The sequence below is a fragment of the Miniopterus natalensis genome, chromosome 12 (assembly GCF_054644295.1).
Source record: "Miniopterus natalensis isolate mMinNat1 chromosome 12, mMinNat1.hap1, whole genome shotgun sequence".
Lineage (NCBI taxonomy): Eukaryota > Metazoa > Chordata > Mammalia > Chiroptera > Miniopteridae > Miniopterus > Miniopterus natalensis.
In genome coordinates, this window is record NC_142092.1 from 20,074,428 (window position 1) to 20,094,113 (window position 19,686).

General features: G+C 40.8%; 1 protein-coding gene across 2 annotated transcripts in view; it reads right to left on the reverse strand.

The window, feature by feature from the left end:
- Positions 1-19,686, reverse strand: part of ADAMTSL1 (ADAMTS like 1) — an 821,320-nt gene that overhangs the window by 26,699 nt on the left and 774,935 nt on the right. The window lies entirely within an intron of this gene.

A 19,686-nucleotide genomic window follows, 5' to 3' on the forward strand; every position in this document is an offset into this window, starting at 1 on the left:
AAAAATCAATTGGTGACTACTGTTCTGGGTAAAGTTAAGACTATCTTTCCTCTTGCAAGGAAACACCCAATGATAGGATAAAAAAGAAAAAAGCACACTAATAAAATTGCAATATAAAGCAGAAAATGATGAGATCTATGAGACACACGGATGGCCACCTGCATGGATGTGTGTGCCTATGGATCTGTAAAGAGAAGGGATTTTCCAGCATTGGCTTGTTTTCTATCCTGGGGTAGCACTGTTAGAATTGGTATAGACTGTAGATTTAACAGAGGAAAGACCCTTAGAGATCATCTAGCCCACTGCCAGAGGAGGAAACTGGGGCTCAGATGTTAATACACCTTCCCAAGATGAAGGAACAGGTCTTCTGCCCTGGCTGGTGCAGCTCAGTTGGTTGAGCTTCAGCCCATGCACAGAGAAGTCACAGGTTTGATTCCTGGTCAGGGCACATGCCCGGGTTGTGGGCTCGATCCCAAGTAGGGGGCATGCAGGAGGCAGCTAATGGATGTCTCTCTCTCTCTCTCTCTCTAAAAAAAAGTAAATTAAAAGCATATTAAAAAATAAAAATAAAAATAAAAAAAGGAACAGGACTTGGATTCCTTGCCTTGTGTACTTGTTCAGCTGGGCACCAGGATTTACCTAGGCACCTTGTTACCTTCATTCTTTGTCTGCTCCCTCCTTTCAGCACCTTGCCCTTCCCTCCCTCCCTCCCTTTCTCTTTCCCCTTCCCTTTTTTTTCTTTCCCTCCCCCCTCCCTCCCTCCCTTCCTCCCTCCCTCCTTCCCTTCCTTCCTCCCTCCCTCCTTTCCTTCCTTCCTTCTTTCACATTTTCATTGTAATTGTGTAGGTTGGAGGGGTTGAAACAGACTACTTTGAAGAAGGGCCCTGGGAAAATGATGCTAAAATCTGCGTGGGAAGCTCAGTGTGGAATATAGTGTTATAGGATCCAATTCTTCACCCTTCCCCGTATTGACTTACTCTGCCATGTAACTTTGCAGCACTCTCCCATGATGGGTGGGCTGTACTTCCCTACCTCCTCCCTGACTTTGGGTTTGACCATGTGACTACTAAGGCCAATAAATTGAATTAAGTGTTACACTAACAATGAACAATCTAAAAAGGAAATTAAGAAAACAGTTCTATTTAAAATATTGACAAGGATAAAAATACTTAAGAGTAAACTTAACTAAGGAGATAAAAGACTTGTACATTGAAAATAAAACATTGCTAAAAAATTAAAATGTAAATAAATGGGTGGATATCTCATGTTCATGGATTGGAAGATTTAATACTGTTAAGATGTCAATTGTCCCCAAAGTGAACTACAGATTCAATGCAATGGCTATTGAAATCCCAATGATGATTTTTTGCAGAAATAGAAAAATCTATCTTAACATTCAGATGGAATCTTAAGAGATTCCAAGTAGTCAAAACAATCTTAAACCAGAAGAACAAAGTTGAAGACCTTACACTTTCTGATTTTAAAACTTATACAGCCATAGTAACTGAAAGAGTATGGTACCGGCATAAAGACAGACATATAGATCAATGGGATAGATAGAAACCCCAGAAATAAACTCTTGCATATATGGTCAAATGACTTTCAATACTGGTGCCAAGAACATTCAATGAGGAAAGAACAGTCTTTCCAATAAATGGTGCTAGGAAAACTGGATATATACATGCAAAAAAAAGTTGAATCCTTGCTTTACACCATATATAAAAATTAACTCAAAATGGATCAAAAACCTAAACCTAAGAGTTAAAAAAAAGCTTTTGTGCAAAGGACACTGTCAACAGATTAAAAAGGCAACCCACAAAATGGGGAAATATGTTTGTAAATCATAGATCTGTTAAGGGATTAATAGCCAGAATATATAAGGAATTCCTACACCAGCAACAATAAAAAACCAAATTAAAAAATAGGCAAAGACTCGAATAGTCATTTCTCCAAAGATATACAAATGACCAATAAGCACATGAAAAGATATCTGCTCAGCATCACTAATTGTTATAGACATTAGGATGGTTACTATAAAAAAACCCCAACAACCCAAAATAAAAAGTGTTGGTAAAGATGTGGAGAAATTAGAGCCCTTGTACATTGCTGGTGGGAATACAAAATGGTACAGCCACTGTGGAAAATAATATAACATTTCCTCAAAAAATTAAACAGGATTACCATATGATTCAGCAATTTCACTTTTGGATATGAATCCGAAAGAACTGAAAGCAGGGACCTGACCAGTATTTTTACACCAATGTTCATAGCAGCATTATTCATGATAGCCAAAAGATGAAAACAACCCTGATGTCCATCAATGGATGGATAAACAAAACCTGAGACATGTTAACATGGATGAACCCTGAGAACATTAAGTGGGAAGCAGCACGAAACAAAAGGACTAGTATTGTATGATTCCATTTACACGAGGTACAGAGTGTAGTCGACTTCATAGAATAGTGATCACCAGGGGCTGGGGGAAGGGGAAATGGGGAATTATTATTTAACGGGTACAGAGTTTCAGTTTGGGATGAAAAAGGTGTGGAGATGTGGAGCAGGATGGTTACACAATGATATGTCATTAAGGCCACTCAACAGTACACTTAAACATGGTTAAAATAGTACATTTTGCAAAGGTGGTAGAAATGGCCTTGGGAGAGGTGTATAGAAATCAATTCATTGGGGTCAGCAGTATCCACCTACTACAGTCCCAAATAAGTGTGGGGTTAGATGTAGTTTTCAGTTTTTAATAAAAAGCAGGAAAACTGTGCATTTATTTAGGAAAATAGCATGCTTTCAAAAGTGAAGCTTGAAACAAGTACAGCTTTTCAGACTGAACAGCAAATGTGTCTCCCCCAAACACATCTGCTTTGAAAAAGAAAGGTGCCATACACTGTTGAGAGGCTGGCTCCACAAATCATTTGTTTGGTCAGTGGGGACAGACCTCTCTCTGGTGAGGCTGACTAGATTCTAACTTGATATGTAAGAACTTTGCAGCTCCCAAGGAAACAGGAGATATTTGGCCAGGGAATTTCATATTTACCCCTAGTCTTCATTTTCCCAACTCTATTAGGATTCATTTGAGAGAATATTTAGGCAGAAAAGGGAGTGGTAGCAGCCTCAGGCTCTTTTCTGTTACTGATAAAGTCACTTATCTGGGAAGCAGAAATATCAGTCAACTAAATAAGTAGTGCATTTGTGTAAACAATTACATTCAAATCTTCCCTTCTTTTTGGAGTCAGAGGCTATAGTGGGCAGCCAGGACATCTCTCTTGGCCCACTTGGATCTTGGGTCTTGGACATGTTACTGAGATAGGCTAGTAAGCCAGGACAAGCAGAAGAGGGAAACTGAGACAGATAGTTCAATAGCAGTTTGCAGCCATCTAGTAAACTCTATCTTCCCTAAACCAAGGAAACTTAAGAATAAACACTTTGCACTTCTTGTCCCCAGAGGGTAAAAAGCTTAAATCACCTACTCAGGGAGACAGCAGAAATCCAATTAGTGCTATTTGCCAACCACAGCCAAGGACGGATTAAGTTGAGGGAATAAATCTCATTTTGGCACAGCAGCCTAAAACTGATGAATATTCTATTGAGATCCTCCCCTAAGACCTCCACTAAATGCCCAGCCTTTAAAAAGCCCTCAAAATGAAGGTCCCAGAGTGCACTCTTCCTTCCAGGAGCATGCCTGCCCCCCCACTCCCTACTTCCCCTACAGGTGTGCATCTCCTAAACTCTAAGGGAACCCACAAGGCTTGCAACTAGGGTAGCAATGGACAGCGGCAGTTTGTTCCAGGCAAACCCCTGAACCTGTCCCCAGGCCCCCTTTTTTCTGACTTAGTGAGCCAGAGCAGCTTAGCCTCGGGTCATTTCCCATCTAGTCCTCCTGTTATCCTAGGTCCTTCCTTATTTCACTGTCTCCAGCTTTAATAAACATCCTCTAAAATTCACCTGGACTTGTACTGTGAAATTTTTCCTACGTCATGTGAAGAACCCACATACTACTGGTTGGCCCCGGCAGAGCTGCTAAGGGCCAGGTCGCTGTCTGGTACATTATCAGGGCCTTCGCCTTGTGCCCCGCTATAGTGGGGTGAGGGTGAAGCAGGGCTCCTTAAGGACAGGCATGAGGGCTGCTGTGAATGTGGAGTCCTTGAAACTCATCTTGAGAAAGCCCTGTGGGGAACAGTTACTAGGGCAGATGTCTTTTGAGAGTCTACCTTTATAGTAATACCTCTCTCTCTGAAATCTATTCAAGGGGAAAATCAGTTTTGTAGAAAGTTTTAGAAAGGAATGCAAATTAGTTACATTCAAATGCAGCTACACAGATTCGTAATTCTCAAACAGAACTCTAAATTTTGATGGGGCTCTCTGGCTTTGGTTTTCTCTAATCTGTAAATGAGACCTTTTGATTTAGTCAACCAATGATTTTCAAATTGATGTTCCCTGAGGCCTTAGGGTTCTCCATAGGTACCTGGGGAGGGACCTTGAGACAGAATTTGCATAGGTGGGGCCTTGGGGCCTGTATCTACATTTTAATCACAGCAGAATTTCTATACTGGACTTCTACAAAAGATTCCACCATTAGTAACCACTAAGTTAGATGATCTTTAAGGTGCTTTGAGTCCAAGATTTCTCAAATTCATCTTCTCCCCTGACTCATGTAGCCAAGGGCAAGGTAGATCTATATTCAATCTATACTGCTTAGATCAATGTAAAGTGAAATTGAACTATGTCAATGAAGGGCTCATGGAAGAGATATTATATATGGAGGGTATTTAGGATTAAGATAAACAGAGACCAGGAATACAGAGTAGGAAGGGGAGGGCAGTCTAGAAGTAGTGTGAGCAAAGATGAGAAAACCGGTGGTGTGGCTGGGAGAAAAGACTAGTTGATTGGAACATGGGGAACACAGATGAGGCTGGTATGGTGGGAGGGAGCTGCAACAGGAAGGGTCTTGAAGGCCAGACTCTGGTTTTTGGGAGCAACTGAAACGGGGGAATGATATAATCTAGATGGGCTTTAGATGGATCATTAAGGTGATTATTTCAAGATGTACTGAACTGAGAGAAAGGAGAGTCTAGAATTTCAGTTCAGATGTGGCAAGAAGTGAGAGGTATTTGCAAAGGTAGCTTTGACAGGCTGTGAGGAAAAGAGTTAAAGAGGAGATAAAGAGGAGAAGCTAAAGATACTGGAACACTAGAGGGACTATTAATGGAAATAGGTAAGTCAGGAAGAGAAGTTATTCCTTATTCCCACCCTTGAAGATGGATACATTTAGTTTTTAAGAATATTGATTTTAAAGGTTGTTATGGAACTTCAGAATAGAAATCCACTATGATGATAACGACAAAAATGGAAGTCAGAAGTAAGAGCTGATCACATAGATTTTGGGACCCAGTCTCATACATGCATGGAGAAGAAATCTTCAATGAGGGGAGATCAGGCCTTAGGACACAACAATGGGAGAAGGCTGGAGTTTGGTGACTGAAGAAGCAAGAGGAAGTAGTAAAGGAGTCTGAGAAGAAATGGTTGAGAGATGGGAGGAAAATTGAGACTATGAAGTACCATGGAAATACAGAAAGCAAGTTGATTAAGAAACAAATTATTAGCAAGTAGGTAATTAGTAAGAATTTGTGAAATGAATGAGTGGTTTCATTAGTTTATGAAAATAACTGACCAAACAACTCCCCTTTTCAGGTAACATAATTGGTAAAATTCACCGTAACTCATGTTTGAACGGTCAGTAATTCCAAGTTAGTGGAATCGGGGAAAAAAGTGTTTGCATAATCAAAACATCCCACTTAATGCTCTGCACTCCCATTTCTTTATTTAATTTAAGAGAGAATTTATCTCTGGGTGTTGAATCTTTAGAAGCAGGCCAACAACTGGGTTATTAAGAAGATAAAGAACTAAAGAGGAGGGTGTATGAGAATGCTTCAAATGTTGCAAATGAGGAACAGAGTAGATCATGGCCAGAGTAGATCTTGGCCAGAAAACAATGTGACAGGGGATTCTAGCTTCTAGTAATGGTGAATAACTTAGTTGGACTGATCTTCCTGCAGATCACAATCATAAAATATAAACAAATGAACAAAAATATATGAAACAACAACTCTTTGAAAGCACTGAGGTGTGACAAAAAGCAGTAGCAGAAACAGGAGGGAGAGCTTATTCTAGAAAAACCCAGGTGCAACAGGTGTGATTTCCCAGCTTGTGGCTTTCTGCCTGAAAAAACTGCTCAATCCTCGCATGGCTCAGGGAGCTGGGAAAATTACAGCTTTATTGATTTGAAATGTCAGAGGACAGAGTCTAGGGGCTTTTAGAACAGCTGGAAAGTTAAGGGGGGAAATTCCTGAGAGAGTCACAAAGGTGATAAAGTTCAAAATATACACAAATCTTGCACAAATTCATAATAGGCAGACCTCAGGGGGCCCAGCAAAAGATCAGTAGCTAGAAGCTGAATTAACAGAGTAGAAAGTTTAGTTTGTGTCCACTGCAGGGAACACAGGTTGGAATTTTAGTCAAGTTAACCACCTGTTGGAACAAAAACACTCTTCAGAGGAACAGAACAGAATCCAGAGTCTCTACAACATATCATGTATAATTTTCAGAATACAATAAAAACTGGCTAGACAAGACAAAATGTAACCTATATTCAAAAGAAAAGTCAGTAGAAACCAATCCTGAGATGATGCAAATGTTATAATGAGTGGACAGTGACTTTAAAGCAGCTATTATAAATATGTAGGAGTCCAAAGGAAAACAAGAAATTAACAGATGGAGTATCTCAGTAGTGAGCTGAAACTATATAAACAAATTCTAGAACTGAAATGTACAAAAATGAAATGAAAAATTTATTAGATAAGCTTAATATAAAAGATGGCAGGAGAAAGTGTCAGTGAACTTGAAGTTAAGCAGAAATTACCCAATGTGAAGAACAGAGAGCAAAAAGATTGAAGGAAAACAAACAGTTTCATGGATCTGTAGGCAAATATTAAAAGGTCTAATATATGTGCAATTAAAGTCCAAGAAGGAAATAAGAAAATGAGAAAAATATTGGAAGAAATAAAACTACTAAACCTCTCAAATTTCAAACCTTGAAAACTAAAGTTCCAAGAAGGTTAACCATCTAGGTACATTATAGTTAAGCTGTTGAAATTAATAAAGGAAAAACTTGAAAGTCCTGATTGAGCAATAGGACTGGGTTTCCTCTCCTGCCTTAAATAACTAGAAAACTGGACAAATGTATGAAACGACTGTTTTCTGACACCAGGCAGCAGACAGTAGAGGACTGTGATGTCTGAAATAAGAGAAACATTAGGTGAGCCCTATGAATTCCCTGGCTTCCTGCCTGGAGTCACATTCTAAACTGCAAAATATGGAGGGTATATTAGTTTCCTAAGGTTGTTAGTAACAAAGTACCACAGACTGGGTAGCTTAAACAACAGTAATTTATTGTCTCAGTTCTAGAGACTAGAAGTCATTTCAAAAGTGCTAGTTCTTTCTGAGGGCTGTAAGGATAATCTGTTCTATCCCTTTTTCCTATCTTCTGGTGGTTTGCTGGCAATATTTGGTGTTCCTTGGCTTATAGATGCACCTCTTTGATAGCTGCTTTCATGTTCACGTGGAATTTTCCCTTAGGTGTCTGTCTGTCTCGGTGTCTAAATTTCCCCTTTTTGTAAGAACACCAATCATATTAGGGCCCACCCTTATGACCTCATCTTAACTGGATCATCTGCAAAGACCCTATTTCCAAATAAGGTGACATACACAAATACTGAGGGTTAGGGACATCAACATTTTTTAGAGGACACAATTCAAACCATAACAGAGGACTGTCTCAAGCAGAACACAGTAGTCTGGGTGAACTGTCAGACATAGAACAGAGTTCAAAGAGGCTGAGGCAGCTGGAAGTTGTTAAGAAGAATTCTGGAGATGAGGGTGCTACATAGAAAGAGTGCTCCAGAAATCTGTGTAAATTCCTCTTGAGTCTTTGCCCAAATGAAGATGTATTGCATAGGGCAAAACTTGATGAGACTCAGAAAAGACCAACCAGAGACTTGTGATTTTAGTATTTCCTAAAGTTCAAAGAGGCCTGGAAGACCTTCCAGTTCTCACCAGCCAGAGTGGAACATCCTTACTGATCATCTGGAGCATTCAGCAGAGACCCTAGAGGGCCCTAGAGTAAAGGCTACTCTAGGCCTGCCCTAATCAAGCTTAAAATAAGCCTCAAAAAATCAAACTTACAATAACCTAACTGCTTAAGAGAAGAAAATCCAACAATCTCTAGAAAAAGACAAAATCCAGACACTTCATGATATAAAATTTATGCCATCCAGCATTCAATAAAAAATTACTTGGTAAGTCAAGGAACAGAAAAATGTGACCCACCACCAAGACAAAAATCAGTCAATGGAAACAGATCCAGAATTGACAGAGATGATGGAATTAGTCGACAAGGTTATGAAAACAAGATATTAAAAATATGGTAAATATTTAAAGGAAAACATGCACATATGAGGAAGGAAATGGATGCTATAAAACGAAACAAGTAAACTTCTAGAAATTAAACATGTTTCATGAAATAAAAAAAAAATCACTGGATAGAACTGATTAAGGACTAAATACTGTAGAAAAAATATTTTTGAAATTGAAGATCTAGTAATAGAAATTATCCAGAGTGAGAGAAAAGAGACTGAAAAAAAAAAAAATCAAGTGGTTAAACATGTTAGACAAGGACACAATTACACAGCGCATATGTCAAAAGTCTATGGTTAAAAGTTATACGTTTTAATGTTTGCAAATTTTCCCCAAAACAATAATCAGTAGGGAGGGGTAGAGAGTAGGTGGAAGTACTAACAGAATAGAAATGGCAGAATATTGTTTATTGAAGCTGGGTGATGAGTACATGGGGGTCATTATGCTCTTCAGTTTACTTCATACATATGTGCCGTTATTCATAATAAAAAGGAAGAAACCTGTTTGCATTGTCCAATCATTCACTGATTGGCAGGAATGACTGGGTGTCCAAAGAACTGCTTTTCAAATATTTTGCTTATTCAGCTCTATGCTTTTTAAAAATAAGGTTTCAACAACAAAATGTTGCTGCTCCAGCCTGCTATTTGCAGATGGTTCCCCAAATGTTTTATAATATGCCAAACTTAAAAATTCCTGCTGGCCTTCACTCAGCTCTGTTGAAGTCGGAGACCACTTTCATTTTTACGTCTGTCACCCTTGATTCTGACAACTTTAGTTTGGTTGCGCTGTATGGCAGAAATGGCTCCTCATGCCGTCATACCTATCCTCTCCTTCCTATAGTAAAAGAACCCCTGAACTTTAGTTAGGTGTATAGCTGCCTGGGATAGAGACATTTCCCATATACCCCTGCAATCGGGTGTGGGCCATATGATTACATTCAGTGGAATGGGAGGGAAAGTGATGTGTATGAACCTCGGGATATATCTTTAAAATAAAAGAACTTGCTCTTGCCCCTTCCTCCATCCTGCTATTGAGAATGTGTATGTGGAGCAAACCATTCTGGCCTAGGTGGATAAGGGCAATTCTCCAGGATGACAGAGCAACAGTTTAAAAAATTTTTTGCCTGGGTCCCTAGGTGGCAGTAGGTTGCCAGACCATGCCTGGACCATCCTCCCTGGACTATGTGAGCCAAGGATATACTCCTGCCTTGTTCACTGTTATTTTAGGTGTTTGCTAGAGGTTGCTGAATGTATATCCTAACTATGACAATCCTAAATATTATTTCCACACTGAGGCAGTGTCCATCTGCTAAGTTGGTTACTGTATTTTGCTTCCCTTGTGGACAGGGACCCTAGATGATGCATATGTATGACTAGTCATCTTAGATTGGAAATGCTCTAGGAAAGTATACTTTCCAGAGTAAAAGAAAAGACCAAAGTAAACTAATTATAATTAAGTAAATGAACAAAATTGCCTGCTATCTCTTTTTTCTATCACTAATATGTCTTTCAAAGCTTTTAACTGGACACAGCTTCTTGTATTCAGAATTGTACGCTCCTCAGCACATGTAGTGCAGGCCCCTGTGCTTTTTGTTCATGTTTATGTGCATGTCTCTATGTGTACACAGTGGTCTCTGAGGTTTGCCAACAGCAATAGTCAAAATAAGGACTCTAACATGAATTCCCACTGTGTATGTTCCCAGTGAATAATTATCCACGTCTCACTGCTAATGAGAAAACCTGGCTTGTAACAGGGGTTCCTTTCTGTCACGGACGTTTCTCATTTGTTACAGTAAAAGAAATATCAATCATTTCTTGAAGGTGAGCAATCTCCGTGTGTGCCATGTTCAAGGACACCAAAAACCGTGTGCTAACATATTCCATACGTCAAGAGAGGCCAAATAACAACCCCTCCCCCTCCCTTTTGCTTTAGTGAGGAGGTTAACAGTGTTTCATGCAGGGCTAGCATCGCCTTTTCTGTTTCCCTCCCAGCTACACGATGCTGACCATTTCTACCCTCCCAACCTCCACGCCCACCCCAGGAAACAGCCAGTCAGCAGGGATTGACAGTGCTATCTCCCCCCAGCCCTCAGTGACTCCAGGTCTTGACTTGGTTAGGTGGCTGAGGAGGAAGCAGAGCTCGGGAAGGCTTCGTTAATGAGAGTTCTGGCAGCAGAAAGCCTCTCTATCAACCCTTCTTAACCAGTGAAAGAAAATATTGCCTTTAGGCCTCCATTCCTAGGTCCACTGTGGCTCTAAATTGAGCCAAAGCCAGGTGTGATTCACATGTGTGTGAGGGTTTTCCTCCTAGTTTCACCTACTTAAAAAAAAAAAAAAAAAATCACATTAGCTGGAGAGTGGTAAAAGTTTAGAATGGAGATGTGTACAATAAGAAAAATAAATTATACATGAAATTGTATCTTCTGGGAGTCAGTTTAGCTATAACCTGCCACTAGTTGACACCCCTGATTAAGTAAAATCCACCTCGTCGATTTTCTTCTGTTTCCTATTTCACATTGGTTTCTGGAACTAAAGTAGAATCACTCACGGAAACAGCCTGAGTTCAACAGGTAAGGGAAATACGGAGGTAGAAAACTGGGAGGGCTGGTGTCCTGGCTTTGACACCCTCTGAGGTAGAGGCTGGCTCACCTTACAGGTGGTGTGAGGGGGCTGCCTTTGAGGCACCTGTCTAGAAAGAAGCTCTGAACTCATCATGATCATTATTCAGTGGATATTGTTGTTCATTTGAAGGGCTGAAAATCAGCAGGATTTCTGGTCTGCTGAGAGACAGGCAAGCAGCTTGATTTGTGGGCTTCTTTGTAGGGTAGATCAAGCCAACTCAGGCATTCATTAGCTGCTCGTCACTTGAGTGAGCCACACATCCGGAGTTCACTTTCATGAGTTCTTAGCCTTAATGAGCAGAAGGCAAGAGTTCAGAGTGCATATTCCCCTCCCCACCTTCCCTTCCAGCCAAATAGCTCAGAAAAAGGCAGTTGAGCTTGATAAATGGATTATACAACGCAAAAAATGTAAATGGACTGAAAGAGATTCCCAAGGAAGGATGGTTTGAAAATGGGGAAACACAATCTGAAAGAGGAATAAAAAGTGGTGCTCTGGGGCTTTCACTGCTATCTAAAGCTGTGGCAGATTAGGACGCGCTGTGTAAAAGTATAGAGACGTGGCATTATTACTTCATGAGCTGGCTCCGGGCCTGTCAGCATTTCCATTAGAATCTCGTACTTTTCACGGAGCTAAAACTTACTATAAAAATGATGTGTGCTGGGATGAAACTTGGCACTTGGTGGAGTCAGTCTGGGAGTCCTGTCCTTAATTTAATTTTACAAAACTGGAAAACACTCAGCTATTTAAAATTTATGGAGAAATCTCCATTCTGTGCGTGGTATATGGTGTTACGGGCCTCACTCTAAGGCAGCGGGGTGACTGGATGAAATCAGGGAAACTGCATTTTCTGGCTCCCTGTCCTTCCAGGTTTCGTGTCCCCTTGGGTGACAGAGATGGTCTCTAAAGCAGCACTGAATGAGTGAGAACTGGCACCAGACAGGAGGATGAGAGATGTGATTAATTCATGTCGGAAAAAACGCAGTTCCTTACTCCCCATTTGTCAGCTAGACCCCAGAAGGCTGCGGGAGAAGACAAGCAACTTTAATTTTCACTCCGATTTCTGGGACCTCCCAAAAAGCTGGTCAAATAACCAGGCCAACACTATTCCCATGTACATTTGCCCAAAGAAAACTAACTTTAAAACATTCCTGGAAAAAAGGAACTATAACAAGCCCATTTTCCATTCCCCAAATGTCTTTTTACCCCTAGGGCAAGCTCTGGGTTTCCATTGGCAGGGGGTATGCGAATGTCTCCATGCTCCTGGGCATCTGGTGGAAGAACTTGATATATTTCTCAGCATGAAAGCAGCTCTGTCCAAATTTATGACTTGATTAAGGCCTTGCCTCCTCCAAAATGAATTGGTTATTGCTTGGTTTCTGCCCTCATCTAAAACCTTAGGTACCTGGGTACTCTCTTACAGGTAACAAGGTGAGATGCCACTCATGATGTCCATGCATACAGTCCTGGCTGTGACAATATCACTGCACTGTGGAAGCCAGGGTTTGGCAGTGCTGATCAACATGCTTACCCAGGGTTAACTGGGCCACCTGGGGTAGTAGGAGAGGGACTCTAGGAAATTGGTCCAATGTCTTTAAATTCACAGTAGTGTTGATTGGGATTGAAGCTACCTCAAGTGGATAATACACAGAGTTCCCATGTGTCCTTCTCTGCCAGTAGGCTCTTGGCATAAAACACACCTTTAAAAACACATCAGCATTTTTTTAAAGTTTCAAATTTCTGGGTTTATAAGTCCCTGGTTGACTCTACCCTCAGGCTGCTGGCAGGTGCTACCTGGCCTGTAGGAGGGAAGACTGGGATGACCCCAGAGGGGGCCTTGCTGCAGGCTGCCTGGAGCTGGGAAGGAGTTTCAGTCCACTGACGAGATGGCCTTTTAATGAACTCCAGGATGTGGATCATACTTGGGCCACACCAGACTTTTGAGGTCCCAAGTCAGAACTCCCCTGTGTGTGTATGTTTAGCGATTACACCCACCAAGTATAGATTCTGTAAGGAATGAGACTGATGTTTCTTTCACATTTGGTCCGAAGTGGAACAACATTTCAGGACTTTCAAGAAGTGCTCTGTAATCATCAAGGTGCAACTGCTGCGAGGGAGAAACGACAGTTTCAGAGTAAAAGCCGTGGACTCTATGAATATTCTCTTCCCTGGAGTCATATAGCCCTTCTCACCCCTGCACTCCAGCCAATGGAGAGGCAAGTTAGAAAATACCCAGATTAGGTTGGGGAAACAAAACAAAAGCCAGCAGCAGCTCAGAGCCAACATGCCTTCATGAACTCAGCCCGGGTTTGGCTCTGTTTATGGGCCAGAGCCTGTGCAAAAGAAATAAAAACCCCCACGGGCAGAAAAAAGAGCCTCTGCTCATAGCCCTGTACACACCCCATTTCAGTTCTCTTCTGCTGAACCAAAGCCACAGAACAGCAGTGGATATGAAGAATGGCTAATATTCATAGCAGGTATCCTGAGAGGCCTCTCGGGGGCATGCCACAGAGTTCAGCCGCAAGTCACAGGAAGGAGCAACTGCTGACCAGGAATTCCAGAGTGAGCTGGAGGGTGGAGCTGGGCGGGGGGAGCGGAGAGCACGAAGACCTTCCCTGAATTTATTATTCCCATATAAGTCTCCTGGGTCTTGAGGTTCTAGAAACTTCTCAACAAAGTAAAGAAAATAATAAACAATGTGAGTAAAGCGAATGAGGGGGAGAGTTAAGCAGGCGAACAGCAATAGGGATGTGAGCCATGTGGAGGGTGGATGAGTGAGGAGAGGTGGCCAGTGGTGAGTGTAAGGATGCAGCTGGCTGACTTTTGCTGGGGGATCATATATTCTGGCTGGCAGGTGATGGTCTGGCCTTTGGCAGCCAAGCCTGAAGAGTGTGTGGTTTGTGAAGGGCCCATAAATAGAGATGTCCTATGAAGAGAACAGAAACCTACCACCGTGACTGAAAAGGCCACCACAGCAACGTGAGTGCATCTGAGGGAGGAGAGTAGCTGTCCAGATGCCCGCTTTTCGTCTTGCAACACACACTTCCCGTACTGATTTGTTTGGCTTCTAATCCTCGTTGAGTTTGGTTCCCAGACCTGCCTTGGTCTTGTTGTATATTTCAGAGACTTCCTTGGAGCATCTAGTGGGCTCCCTGAAGGCTCAGGGAGAGGTAGTAAGTTCAGATCTCTGGGGCCAGTGTTGACCTTTGAAAAGATCACTTGGACTTAAAGGCCCTAAAACCAGTGCTGTCTCCAAGTGAGACAGGGTACAGGAGATATTCTGCTGGGAACAGATAACTTCTTGATCAAATTCATTCTTTTTTGGATTCTCCAAAGTACTTATAGGAGATCTAGAATGGAATAATACATTTTGAAACAGTTTACCTAATCTCTAAATAACTGATGGAAGTGAGAACTAATGTTCCCACTGAGCTGTCCAAAGGCATCCCAAGTACAGCAGAGACATGGGAGCCTAAAGGTCCTGCCTTGGGCAGAGCAAGGACACTCGGTATGGAGGCGGGAGGGTTTATGCCTCTTATTCAGTAACCTCATTGGGAACCTATAGTCCACTTTAAAATATGCAATTAGCACTCTCACTAGAGTTTTGCTCCCAGATCTTTCTAAAGACTAATGGTGAGAAATCTCAGAACACAGAGAAGGAAAGACAACTTTTTCCTATAGCAGTAAGATATTTTCCACTAAAATGCATTCTGGATTATGATTTTTTTTGGGGGAGAGGGACATACATGAAAAGTGTTTACAGTAAGGTACTCACGTATTGAGATTTGACTCTTTGCTTTGTCAAAATAAGTTCTTAAAAACTAAGCAGTAGAAAGATTTTTGTCATTGTTGGTAAGAAAGCTTAGAGCAGGAGTTGGGAAACTTCTTTGTAAAAGGCCACATAGCAGCTATTTTAGACTTTGTAGGTTATATGGTCACTGTCACAACTACTCAATCCTGCCATTGTAACTTGAAAGCAGCCACAAACAATACATAAATGAAATGGGGATAAAATGAGTGTGGCTGTGCCCAAGTAAAATCTTACTTACGAACAGGTGGTAGCCTAGACTTGGCCCAAGGGCCAACCCCTGGTCTATGGTATGAAGTCATTAGGGTTTCTGAACACTGGGAGCACACAGTGTAGTAAAACTACTAAGTGCCTGTGCACATTTATTTTTACCCCAAAGACAACTGCCATTTTCCTAAGAGATGAATTTTAATACATTCTTTGCTAATTAATAGGCTTAAGTTGTTACTTAAAAAAAATACCAATGCATGTTCATTATAGATTAGAAATTCAGAAAAATATAAAATAGTTCTAACCACTATGAATGTTGTGCTTTCCAATCACACACATGCATGTCTTGCTGGATAGATGGATAGATACATCTTGGATAGTCTCACATTCAGGATCTGTATCACCCTTTTAAATCGCTCCTTAAGATTTTGCATATGATGTATCAGAACTTTTGTTCAATCAGTTCTCTAGATAATTACATTGTTTCCAATTTTTCACTAATCTAAACTATGGTATGGTGACTTTTTTAGTATATACATCTCTGTCTCTGAATATCCCCTTAGGTCACATCAATGAGGTGGCATTGCTTGGTCAATGAGTATCATTTAGAAATACTGGTATGCACTGTCCAATTGCCCTCCAGAAGCCTTATACTAATTTATGTTTTGGGCAACAATGCATAATAGCACACGTTAACCCATTCTTGGATATTGTAGTTGACAAGCAGAATAATGACCCCCAATAACATCCGCATCTTAACCTCTCAAATCTACAACTATGGTACCTTACAGGGCAACAGAGACTTTGCAGATATGACTGAGAAAGGATGTTGGGATGGGAGATTACCACGGATTATAGAGGTAGGCCCAATGCAACTGCAAAGGCTCTTATAATAGGGAGGACAGAGGGTCAGGGTCAGAGTCTGAGTCCCTGGCCACCTAAGATTTAATGTTGTAAACAAGCACCTGGCCTAGAGGGCAGTAATCAGGGGCCTGCCTGGCAAGCAGGTCCTTCTTCCTTCCACTGCAAAGTACAAAGGCTGGGCACTGCCCAGTACCCACTCCTCTTGTTTTTAACCTGTTGTGTCCTCTAGCTTCTAAGCTTGGGATCAATTTGGTTTCTGTTTATAAATTCTCTTACCACCAATTCCTCCCCTCTCCCCCTTCCTTTCTTAAACAATTCAGTCCAAAAGCCATTATGTGAGGCCAAAGAAGGCAGTGTTTGTAGGAAGAAGGGGGGTGTCATGGTAAACCAGAGTGGGGCGCTGAGCCTGAACAGGATGAAGAACATGTGCACCTGAGGTCAGGGTGATGACCTGGTGAGGATTGTCAGAGCCTAACTGGGATGAGGACCATATCCATGCGGGGGTAGAGGCAGTGGTGATAGAAGATGGCTATATAGAGATGGCTTTATTAAATAAGTGAATGTATTAAGTAAGGATAGTGGGAGCCAGGGAGTTACAGTTATTGAAAGGGTGAGAAATAGAATGAATCTTGGGGTGTTCAATAAGAATTGGAGACACAAGGGAAGACTCATGGGCCCCAATGTATAGATAAATTTAGAAATATAGGAAGTGTGTTTGCATGTTTGTGTATGCATATATATATATACATATACAGATATTCTCTATTTCTGTGCAGTAAGAGAGCCTGAGAGTAGTGACCAATGAACAGACCTGAAATTGAGATCTTGGCTTCTAAATGCTATTCTCTAGTTCTGAAGCAGGGAAAGTTCAAGATGATTCTGAAATATCTTCTTGTGGCAGAAAATGAAGTTCTAAAGGATGATATAGACATGTGAAGGGGTACAGGGGCTCTCATTGGCTAAATCTGGGAAATATTTTTACATCAAAAAAAAAAAAAAAAAAAAGGATAGCAACATTAAAGCCCATTGAGTAAGACAGAAATCCATGAGACTACGAAGATATAAATGAATATTATTTGAAAGTTCAATGAAGAATGAGATATTTACCATAGTCTCAAAGCATCTCTTTACAAAATACTCATTACAAGGGGAAAAATGTCTTTGCAATATAGAAATTTGGCAGATATTACCGGAACTAATACCAACCTTAATGGTACAATGGAAATCATGGTCATGTGACTGGGTACAAGAAGAGCCCAGTATCACTTCTGTGATGTTTCTGCCAAAGATGCATTAACTTGAATCCAATTATGAGGAAATATAAGACAAATTCAAACTGAGGGGTATACTTTAAAAGAACAGGACCATAATCTTCAAAATTGTTAAGGTCATTTATAAAAGTCAAGGGAAGACTGAAGAATGGTTCTGGATTGAAGAAGACTTAAGAGACATGACAGCTAAACACAATGTGAGTTGAGATTGAATTCTTTTACTATTAAAGACATGACTGGGACAGATAGCAAAACTTGAAGGAAATATACACTAGGTTATAGGGTATCATGTTATCAACTCAGTCTCAAATGGGTCAGGTAGAAAAAGTTGTGTATTATACCTTCAAATTTTTATATAATTGAGATTATTTCAAAATAAAAGTATGGTAAAGAAAAAAGAAATTCTTATATCTTATCAAGAAATAAAACAACATGTGAAAGGAGAGAGAAAACTCTGCTCTATCCATCAAAGACCTCAGGATTTGGAAGATTGGGGAACTGAGAAACATGAGTAACCAAAAGCAGAAAAACTGCTGATGGCTCAGAAAGTGGGGCTGTTAGACAGAACTTCATATCACACATGTTTAATCAGACTTTAAGTACTTCTAAAGATCTGAGAAGAAATCATCAGCATTTGAATAAAATAAACTTATTGTGTCATAGACTTTGAGTTGCCTGCAGTATTTAATGGACAGAGAAGCCACTTTCAGAGAAACTGGGTAGAGAAAGGAGGAAAGATCCTTTCAAAGTCATGGAACAGAATGAGTTTTTTGGTTTATTAAATATAAAAAGCTTATATTTAAGCTCTGCAAAGACTTTTTAACAAAAGTCTTATTTGTTTTACTTTATCTTACCTGCAATTTAACTTTTCATAATATTTTCTTCTCTCTGCACCTACACCCTTTTAGAAATGACGATTTCAGTGTGCTTAGCAGAAAAATCGTTAGCACAATCTCGAGGCCCTCTCCATTTCCCTGATGTACATTTCTGAACTAACTGTGATGAGCCAGTCTCTGAACCATGGCTTTGAGCAAGGATCTGAGATACTGCAAAAAGTTCATTAAAGTTGAGAACAGCAGGATTACAAGGCAAATCATTAAGAGGAGGTGCAATCTTTATTGTCTATATAGGAACACTGTGGTCATTTTCTTCTGGGCCCAGGAAACTGGCAGGACAACAGACGCACAGGCTCGTGCTGGCTTCTCTCTCCAGATACCACTTCAAAGAGTCACACATTAGACACAAGGGTCCATGCCACGTTCCAGAAAGAGCCTTGAATGAATTTTTGGTCTTATCTCCTTGGTAACAAAGGTACAGGGAGCTCATTATTTTTGAGCAGGCAACTGCCAACAGAGAAATGGAGAATTTCATAATCATAATGGATTTTCACATAAAAAGATTCTTGACAGAATGGTGTTTTTGGAACGAAACTTGTCTCTCTACATACCTTTCGGAGATAAAGTATGAAAGGTGAACGATAAAAGAGTTTGAACTTTTAAACAGATACAGACATATTACTAGGTTATATTTCTAGAATAACAGTACAATTACTATCATCATCATTTTTTTTATTTGGCCTAACCTACCTCAAGCCCTACCTTTCTTTTTTTTTTTTTTTTTTTTTTAAATATATATTGACTTCAGAGAGAGGAAAGGAGAGGGAGAGAGAGAGAGAAACATCAATGATGAGTCATTGAACGGCTGCCTCCTGCATGGCCCCAACTGGGGATCGAGCCCGCAACCCGGGGATGTGCCCTGACCAGGAATCGAACCCTAATCGCCTGGATCCTAGGTCGACGCTCAAGAGCTGAGCCATGCCTGGCGGGGCCAACCTACTTTCTAGGATTTGTTTTGATTCGCTCTGGTGGATCAGGAACAGCAGATGGACAACAAAATCCTTTTTGAGCTGTGTAAGTTTTCAGAGACAGTGCAGATCCTTTTCTATTTTCAGCAATGTACCTGCAATCCTACTAGCACGGGGGTATCCTGGCAAAATGTCTCCCCCAGAATGTTCACAAAAACATTTAAACGAAAACAGAACCCAACTATACCAGTGAGGTCCTTACTGTGATTTTAAGGCACTGAAATGTGATCCTGACTCAGTCCCCTGCTCCCCGTCCTACCTGCAGAGGGAGGGTGTTTTCCCAAGCTGCTAGCCCTATGTTTCCGGGGACTGGGAGCTGCGTGAGAGTAAAGATATCATGGGGTTCTTGGTACATGGTGAAGGCGCAAGGAATATTTGCGGGATGGAACTAGATGTCCAATGCAGATTTTATTCATTTATTTTTGAATAATTAATACATATACTTGATTCAAAATCTAAAGGGTAAAGAAAGGAATGCTGTGAGACTCTTCCTTACAACCCTTTACCCCAACCACCTGGTTCCTCTCCTCACTGACAACTTTCTTGTATATCTGGAAGGTAATTTTTGGA